Source organism: Prunus avium, chromosome 8 (genome assembly GCF_965620075.1).
Source record: "Prunus avium chromosome 8, drPruAviu1.hap1.1, whole genome shotgun sequence".
Classification (NCBI taxonomy): Eukaryota; Viridiplantae; Streptophyta; class Magnoliopsida; order Rosales; family Rosaceae; genus Prunus; species Prunus avium.
In genome coordinates, this window is record NC_142291.1 from 29179606 (window position 1) to 29189468 (window position 9863).

The following is a 9863-nucleotide window of genomic DNA, read 5'->3' on the forward strand; positions in this document are numbered from 1 at the left end:
CATTAAATTAAAATAAATAAATAAAAAAATAAATTAATAATAACATGTGGGCTTCGGACTTCATTGTGGGCTTCGGGTTTTCACCGTTGTTAGGTTTCAAAGTGTGTTAACTTCTTTTGGGTTGGGCTTTCAATCGTTTGGGTTTTGGTTTGTGTAAGACTGTTTGTTTTCTGTTTCGAGTGTTTTACTGTTTCGTTTTTTTTATTTTTATTTTTTTTGTTTGTTTGTAATTTTTATTTTGTAATTATTTTATTTCAATTCTTGTGTGTTTTGTGATTTTATATTTACTTTAGTACCTTTCATTTCTTGTTATGACATTGCTTGTTCCTAATTTTTAAACATTGAGGACAATGTTCATATCTAGGTTTGGGGGTATTGGAGTGTACCAAGTAAATTTAGTTTCTCTTATTAAAAAAAAAAAATATATATTTCTTGCTTGTTTTTTTTATTTTTCTATATTTTGAGTCTTGTTTTGTTTTGAGTCACTTTCCGAACACATTTGATGAGATTGTGATAAATGTTTGCATGACTTAAATGAAAATTGAATTTTATTTATTTATTTATTTATTTATTTTTGTTCCTTGTAAATTCTTCTTGTAAAATAAAATTAAAAAAAATAATTCATTAATTAATTAATTTGGCATCGTTCTAGCATGATATGTTCGAAACCTTCTTTGCACTTGCCATTTGTTACATAACAATGAAAATTAAAGTAGAACTTGGAAAGACTTAAAGAGACAAGGAAAAGAGGAGCACGGGAGTGCTTGACTATATTCACTCGGATGTATGGGAGCCCGCGCCAGTTAAGTCATTGGGTGGAGCTCGGTACTATGTTACTTTCTTGGATGATTTTTCTAGAAAGGTTTGGGTCTATTTCATGAAGGAGAAATCCGAAGTCTTCACAAAATTCAAGGTGTGGAAGGCAGAAGTAGAGAACATGACAGGAAGGAAGATCAAGGTCCTTAGGAGTGACAGTGAGGGGGAATATAAAGATAGCAAATTTCTGGAGTTTTGCCAGAGCGAAGGTATCAAGAGGCATTTTACCGTGAAGAAGACGCCCCAACAAAATGGAGCCGCATAGAGGATGAACAGAACTCTCATGGAGTGTGAGAGGTGCATGAGGATTCATGCAGGCTTGCCCGAGCCATTTTGGGCGGAGGCGGTTAACCACGCTTCCTATTTGGTTAACCGGTCACCATCAAAGTATCTTGATTTCAAGTGTGCGGAAGAGGTATGGTCTAACAAGTCTGTTGAGTATTCTATTTTGAAAGTATTTGGATGCAGTGCCTATGCTCTTATACCTAGTGATGAGAGAACCAAGTTGAAGCCAAAGTCTCTTGAATGCATATTCCTCGGGTTTGAGAGTGGTGTGAAGGGTTTCAAGTTATGGGATCCAGTGAACCGAAAGAAGATACTCAGTAGAGACGTTGTCTTTGACGAGAAGACTATGCCTATGATTAAAGTCAAGAAACCAAAGGTGAAGGAGAATGTTGTTGGGACAGAAACAACCGTTACAGAATCATCTAGTAGAGTGTTCGGGGGTACTCCGAGTTTGCAGCCAATTGGAGACGTCCATGAAGCAGTGGAGTCCGACACTGAGGTGGAGGAATTTGGGCAACAACAACAGACTCAAGATGAAGAAGAAGAAGAGGCTCAAGATCAGGTGGAGCCACCATCCATAGCAAGGTCCAGGCCCAAGAGAACCATCAAACCTCCTCAACGGTTTGGATGGGAGACGGACGCAGTTCACTATGTGTTGTGTAGATACAGCTGCACCAAAATGGATTCAGCTGCATCCTCAACTTGTGATACTCGCAAGTGCACGAGCCGTTTGGTAGTATAGCATATGTAAGTGCGAGGTCGATCCCACGAGGATTGGTGATTGAATGATTCAATTCATTTTCCCTACACAAAACAGAAATGAAAAAGAAAGGAAATAAATAAAACAAGGAAGAAAGAAATAACTAACTCAAGCAGATAAGTTCCCAAGTTCAATTAGATTAATGGATTGATTCTAGCTAAAGTATGATTAAGCCATGGTGTGTGGTCATAACCTTGTGTTCCTAATTCCCTAATTTGATCATTTGTTGTCTAACCTAAAATTAAGCATTAGGAACCCATTAAGCATAGAAGAACAATTTAAACAACCAAGCATGTATCTAATCCCTGTTGTCGAATGTCCATACATACTCTTCCTATTCATAGTTCAATTCGAATTAAAGCATGGTGTCTACTCTTAATTCAAACCAAGATAGCTAACATGCAAGCCTAAATGGTGATCAATCATTCAAACTAGCATATTAACTTATAAGCATAATGAATAAGAACAAAAACCATAATTGAAACTTGGAAACTAATCAAACTTGAAACTAAAGAAAAGAATTTACATAATGAAAAGTAAAGTGGAACTAAGAAAAACTTAGGGAAAATTTCAACACAAAAGATTTCATTACAACAATTGAAAACTAGAAAGAGAAACTAAGAGAATTTGAGGGAGAGAAGGGAAGGGAGCTCTAGAGAAGTGTTTGAGAGCTCCCCCCCTTGGGGTGTGTTTACAAGCTTGGGAAACCTCACTATATATAGGCCTAAGGAAGCTGAAAATCTGAATTAAGTATGGCTAATGCATACAACACTTGTTTTATAAAATCTGAAATGGTTGATGCACTTCACTAATGCATACAACACTTGCATTATAAAATCTGAAATGGTTGATGCACTTCACTAATAAATCCCACCAGCAGCCCTAGCTCATCTTCATGTCACCATGACCAAGCTTCCAACCAGAAATAATAGCTCATCCTGAGGTCAGCATGACCAGAAACTTCAAGGGCTTACGAATTGGGCTTCCCTTAAGCAAATTAAGACTTTAAGCACTCAAACTTGAAGTTCAGAATGTCTTCTTTCCAGCCATATATCATTTGGGCCAATCCAAGGTCGGAGGAGGAAGTTAAGGCCAAAACAAATTGTTAACTCATTTTGCGCGCTGATAAAATCCATCCTGAGCATGGCTCTGTGTTTGCTAGGTAACAGACTCCATATTTATCCAATGGGGCTGCATTTTGGATATGTTATATTACACACCCATTGGAACAACTTTCATGAAGAATGTGGCCTCATCCGAGCTATGTAGGTTGCTGAAACAAAGCTTGCAATATGACCTACGAAACTGGGCTGGCAGGGGACTGTAGCCAAAATTGAGTTTGTGTTTAAGCTCTTCATCCATTCATCCAAATTAGGCCCTATCATGCATGGATTGCATCATTTACTATCCAAAGCCATCATTATTACCTAAAGCTCAATGAACTGAAAGATAAACACAAAAAGGATTAAAAGCACAAGTTTAACTCAAAAACATAACCAAATCATAAGCTAGAAGGGTACAAAATGATATACAATTATGAACCGATCACTATGCTCTAAACATAAGTGAAGGAGACCCAACTACGTTCCAAGAAGCAGTTGAGAGTGCGGAGCGGGAAAGTTGGATGAGTGCTATGATGGATGAGATGGAATCTCTACACCGGAACTCCGTTTGGGAGTTGGTCCCTAAACCCAAAGACAGAAAGGTGATTGGCTGCAAGTGGGTGTTTAGGAAGAAGGAAGGAATATGTGAGAAGGAGCCAACTAGATTCAAAGCTCGTCTAGTGGCGAAGGGATACTTACAGAAGGAAGGAATTGATTATGATGAAATTTTTTCCCCGGTTGTAAAGCATACTTCTATACGGTTATTACTCTCCATAGCGGCACAGTGGGACATGGAGGTGGAGCAAATGGATGTAAAGACAGCTTTTCTCCATGGAGACTTAGAGGAAGATATCTACATGAGTCAACCTCAAGGGTTCGTTGAAGCAAGTAAGGGAAATCTGGTTTGCAGGTTGAAGAAGTCTTTGTATGGGCTCAAGCAATCTCCAAGACAGTGGTACAAGCGCTTTGACACTTATATGCTGCGGATTGGGTATAGAAGATGTGAATCGGATTGCTGTGTGTATTCTCATGTGTTCAAGGATGGGAAGATCATTCTGTTACTACTTTATGTGAATGATATGCTGATTGCGTGTCAAGATATGTCAAAGGTTCAAGAGTTGAAGATCCAACTTGGGAAGGAATTTGACATGAAGGATCTTGGACCCGCACAAAAGATCCTAGGAATGGAAATAAGGAGAGACCGAGATGAGGGCAAGTTGTGGCTGTCACAAAGCAAGTATAGCTAAGGTACTTGAAAGATTCAATATGTTGGATTGCAAGCCCGTGTCTACTCCTTTGGCGGAGCACTTCAGGCTAAGTGCCCAAGAGAGTCCTTCTATTGACAAAGAGAAGGATGAGATGAGTAAGGTTCCGTATGCAAGAGCAGTAGGGTGTCTCATGTACGCAATGGTTTGCACACGTCCCGACTTGGCTCAAGCTGTAAGTGTAGTTTCATGATACATGGCAAATCCGGGCAAACAACACTGGAATGCGGTGAAGTGGATTTTCAGGTATTTGAAGGGCACCAAGAGGTTTGGGATTTTGTTTGAAAGACAACAAAGAAAGGCATGTGTGTTGGGATATGTGGATTCAGATTATGCGGGAGACTTAGACAAGAGAAGGTCCACCACAGGGTATGTTTTCGTTTGTGGTGGAGGACCGATTAGCTGGAGATCGGTGCTACAATCAGTCACTGCATTGTCTACTACTGAAGCGGAGTATATGGCACTAACGGAGGCTTCTAAGGAAGCATTATGGTTGCAATGAAAGCATTATGGTTGCAAAGATTGGCACAAGAGTTCGGGATAGCTCAAGACCTAGTGGTGATTAAGTGTGACAGTCAAAGTGCTATATGTTTGGCCAAGAACCAAGTGTATCATGGAAAATCCAAACATATTCATGTACAGTACCATCGGATAAGGGATTGGGTGAACGATGGGGACATTGCGATAGAGAAGGTTCATACAGATGAGAACGCTTCAGATTGCTTGACCAAGCCAGTTACAGCTGAGAAGTTTAGACATTGTTTGAGCTTGCTCAATCTTGTTACATGCTGAAGATTGAGGTGGAGCTCTTGGGAGTTACTAGAACGATTTCCAAGAGGTTTGAAGATGTTCTAGGGATCCATGGTTTTCACAAAGGTGTTTAGGCTCACCAAGGTGGAGATTGTTGGAGTTGGCTCGACTAAACGAAGGAAAGAAGGAAGCAGCCCAGCATGCAGGCGCTCGAGCGGAAACTGCAGGCGCTCGAGCGGCAGAGGCATCTTGGCGCAGGCGCTCGAGCGGATCACGATTTCCTGTTTCAAAACAGGTCGGTTTTTGGCCTAATTTTGGGAGGTTTTTTAGTTTCCTATTCCTTGTATGATTGTGCTAAAGGCCTATACATATAAATAGGTACTTTAGACTAGGGTTTAGTAGAGGTTCAAGATATACAAACCTAGGGTGAGAGAAAAAGAGATCTAGAGAGAGAGAGATCAAAGGGAGTTCTTTATTGTAACCAAATGGATTTTTCTCATACTAGTGAATTTTCTCGGGGATCACCGGAGAGGACGTAGGCACGACGCCGAACCTCTATAAATTCTTGTGTGTTCTTGTGTGTGTTTGCTTTTGTGGTTTCGTGTGCGATTTATCTTTGCGTAGCTTGTGTTGTGATTGTTGCGTAGTCCATCAACGACAAGGTCTTGGAAGTGTTTTCGCACAACACTTTTTTCTTGTTTTGAGTTTCAAATATGTTGATTTCCCATTTGGTTCAAATATGCTAAATAGATTGCATATCAATAGGTTTACCTGGGTAACAGTTCCACGGAACCCATTTAATATACGGGTTGCACAGATTTTGTCTTCTTATTCGTCTAACAAACAAGTTGTGTTCGAGTTGGAATTTTCTATTTTTTGTTAATATAATTGATAGTCTAAATTATAAAGGGCGGGGGATTTCTCACATATACTAGGGTGCCATTGGGTTCGAATATAATACCACTGCTCTACAAGTTCAAGTCATTTTCTACTGGACTAGACCTTGTTAGACCTTGTTGGCGGAGATTTTTAATATTTAGCTTAAAGATTTATTACACATTTAATGGGTCGACCCATTGCCAACCACTGGACAGGCCAAGACGTTTGAACTTCCAATGGAACCAGATTGGCCTTTTCTTCGTCTTTGTTTCTTCCTCCCATTCTGGTTGTATCTTCTTAAGTCGCAGTGTTGGCTAATAAGATGCCAATTAACCAAGAGGCCATCATCATAACTAGACTAGTCATCGGCATAATAAGTCCCATTCCCAGCTCTTTGACAAGCCTGCTTAGTTCTCCGGCATGCAATCCAACAATAGGCATTCAATGAGCCTTCCAAGAGCATGCACATACGACGTCTTTCTGAGTTTCAGAGGTGAGGATAAGCGGTTCAACTTCACAGATCATCTGCACAGTAATCTGATTGGGAAGGGAATCAAAACCTTCAGAGATGATGGTCTTAAGAGAGGGGAAGAAATATCTCCGGCGTTACTCAGAGCAATAGAAGAGTCGAAGATTTCTGTCATCTTATTCTCCAAAAACTATGCGTCTTCAAAGGGGCAGTTTCGGTCAGGCACTTTTTCTCCCTGTTTTGTGGGACAGAGTTTGAAATTTATAAATGTGGAGCACAACAATTCCTGAGAAAAACCCCTGACTTCTCTGGTCTGGAGTCCCAAACTTGGAGAAGTTGAATCTAAACTATTGTACAAGTTTAGTTGAGCTTCATCCTTCTGTTGGATTCCTTCATAAACTTGTTAAGTTGAGTCTTACAGGATGCCATAGTCTTACTTTGTTTCCAAGAATTGTCAACTTGAAATCTCTGATGAAGTTGAATCTTGAAGGGTGCATAAGTCTTGAGAATTTCCCTGAAATTATGGGAATGATGGAATCTTTGACATACCTAGATCTATCGAAGACTTCTATCAAAGAGTTGCCTTCATCATCAATTCGACATTTCACTAGCCTCAAGACATTGTATCTAACTGGCTGCGAAAACCTTATGAATCTTCCATGCAGCATTTACGAGTTGCAGCAGCTAGTGGAAATTTCTGTCAGTAAATGCCCAAAAATTGGTTACATTTCCTAAAATGATGAAGTCTGCAGATTCAAGGAGTGCAGACTCACTTGTCACTCTTCACAGAAACAATTTAGCATTTCCCAAGCTATCTAAGTTCAATGTGGGGGGATCTAATCTTTCAGAAATTACTGCTTTCCTTGTGACTCTTGATTGCATGGCCATATTAAAAAGACTTGATCTATCAGGAAGCAATTTTGTTAGTCTTCCTGTATGCATTAGCAACTTTGTCACCTTGCATGAACTTCGGTTGGTTGGTTGCAAGAGACTTAGAGAAATCCCAGATCTTCCCCAAGAAATTGAAATTTTAGATGTGGGTGATTGTGTATCATTAGAAAGAGTTTCAAAATTGTCCGACATTTTGGAACGTAAAGAGTCTCAAATGATCCCTGAAATGAACTTGACTAATTGTTGGACACTGTGTAACAATCTGGCTCGCACGGCAAAGAAGAAAAACATGTTAGGAAATCAGGTCAATCTCTTCTCTCTCTTTCTCTCTTCTCAGCAATCGGAAGTTGAGTTGTATTTCCTGGAAGTGAGATTCCAAAGTGGTTCAGTTTTCGTAAAGATTTGAAGGATCTTTGTGAATGTGCATTCTCTATTAAAATCCCTCAAAATTATAAATTTGAGAACAAAGGATTGGCTTTTTGTGCTTTTCTTGAAAAAACCAAAAACAGGTTCCATTTTGATACTAAACCAAGACTTAACGTCAGGGAGTTTGTTATTGATATTACCATCAATGAACGATGCACTAATAATACTCATTCTACAGCGAAAGAGTCAAGTGTAGTGTGGCTGTGGTATTTTCTGTTCTTTGAAATGATGTCAGCCACGGAAACCTTATGGGAGTACGAATGCAGGAAAGGAAGAGCAAAAAGCTCATGGCTGGTGCCGTCTTATTTGCCTACACTTCGAGTTCACTTGGTGCGTATTAGCAAAGCTGTGAAAAGCTGCGGAGTCCACCTAGTAATGCCACCAGGATGAAGGCATCAGTATGGAGCCATGGATACATCCATGAAGAGACCAATTGATCAATCCTCCAAAGCGAAAGGCCAGCATTCAAATGTGATTGGGATGATAAGGATTTGCATCCTTCTTGCAAGCTGACATTTTCAAGCCTGCGGGTAGAATTCAGTGATTAATATTTGTGATTGTTTTTGTGCTAGTTTAACATGAGGATTTTGTCTTCGTAGGCTTCAATTGAGTTTTGAATGGTGGACATTGTAGAATGTATTGTTGGAATGGTGCAGTTTTGCTCTGATTCAAGATGAGATAAGAGGGGAGGAGACTCGTTGCACCTTTTTGTTTCTGAGTAGATGGTGTCCACTAGGGTAAGGGTATAAAGTTATACTTCCCAAGTAATATTCTTTGAAGCTTCAAGCCTCATCCTGCTAATCTCTCCCAGCAATTGTGCCGTGGAATCTCCCCTAGTCTGTGATCACTTAGTGTTCTGGTGCCTGCTATTCCTTGTGGCGTGGTCTTGCTTTTCTTTTCATGCTAGTTTCCTGGATGTCTTTTCTTCTTGCTGCTTGGTTGTGTGGATGATTTGTTACTGGTGATTCCTCCTTCAGTTTGGGGTTGCTATTATTGCAGTCCCTATTTGTTGGTCTCCCCTTGGTGAGCCACTGTTTTTGGCTAGTTGCTCTTCACAGTTCCTCTCTTTTGACCTGCTTTGCGGGTTGGTGCTGCCATGCTGCTTTGTTAAGGTGTGTTGCTGGCTGTAGACTTTGCTCTTCCTGCGGCTGCATTGTGTTTTTGATAGCAGAATAGGCTGCTGTTTGGCTCTGCCTTGTTTTCTCCTTGGTGTTGCTGCATTATCCCGTCGTTGTTGGTTAGGGCTTTGCATGTTGCCTCATGTTGGGGAGAGAGAGAAGGAAATTAATGAAGGTGTTGTGGCAGAAGAAAATGAAAGCGGCAACAATGCAATCCAAGTGGATATTTCTGCCCTGCAAGCACCATCCAAGTCGATATTTATCACTGATTCCTCTGTTGGGAGCAAAGAGGTGCATTTATTTATGGGTTTCCTCAGGTCTAGTTCCAGTTTTGATTCAACCACTGATTCTTGTGCTTTCAAAAAACATTGCAGCTCCAGTTGAGGCTTGTGTTATGACAGGCATTGGGTTCACTTACAGTTGCAGACCTCAGAATTCGCCTTCAGAATGGCCTTCCAGATAGCCCAATACACAAAGGAGATATTGGTCAGCTCTTTCTTCTTTGTCCCGGTCGAGGCCATTGGTCAAACCTGGTCAACTGTTATTTAGTACTCTGAATATAAGCCTAGAAATTTTTTGGTACATTATTGTAGGCCAGCTCAAGATAACTGTTCCTAATAACAATTTTTTACATGAGTTAATTTATCTATCAATTCATAAAAGTATATTCACTTTACATACATGATCACTTCTAATGGACTCAGTTGAGGATAATTCTGATCTCGTTCAAGAAAAGATAATGATGTTTTTAAGGTAGATCACAGTTAGATGGGCAATGAGAATCATGCACAGGAAAATAATTACTTATCATTACAACTATATATGCATGATCCAGGATGTACCATGTGTGCAAGATTTTCTAGTCAGTGATGCGAGCTTTTTAAATTTTGATGCACAACACATCAACAGTAGTTTATAAAAGTTTTCCTTTAAAAAAGAGCTTTCCATCAGCTTGTTACGCTCTTTGACATGTAGGCCTCACTGAAAGCTGTGGTGGATGTCTTACGTCTATTGGCAATGTTTTTCCTATGATGGGAACTGTGGTTGTCCCCATGACAACTATTGAAACAAGGCTTGAGTCAGTGCCAGAAATGGGATATG

General features: G+C 40.0%; 1 pseudogene; it reads left to right on the forward strand.

Moving 5' to 3' along the window:
- Positions 1-6278: 6278 nt before the first annotated feature.
- On the forward strand, positions 6279-8034 carry LOC148292490 (TMV resistance protein N-like; annotated as a pseudogene).
- The last annotated feature ends 1829 nt before the right edge of the window (positions 8035-9863 follow it).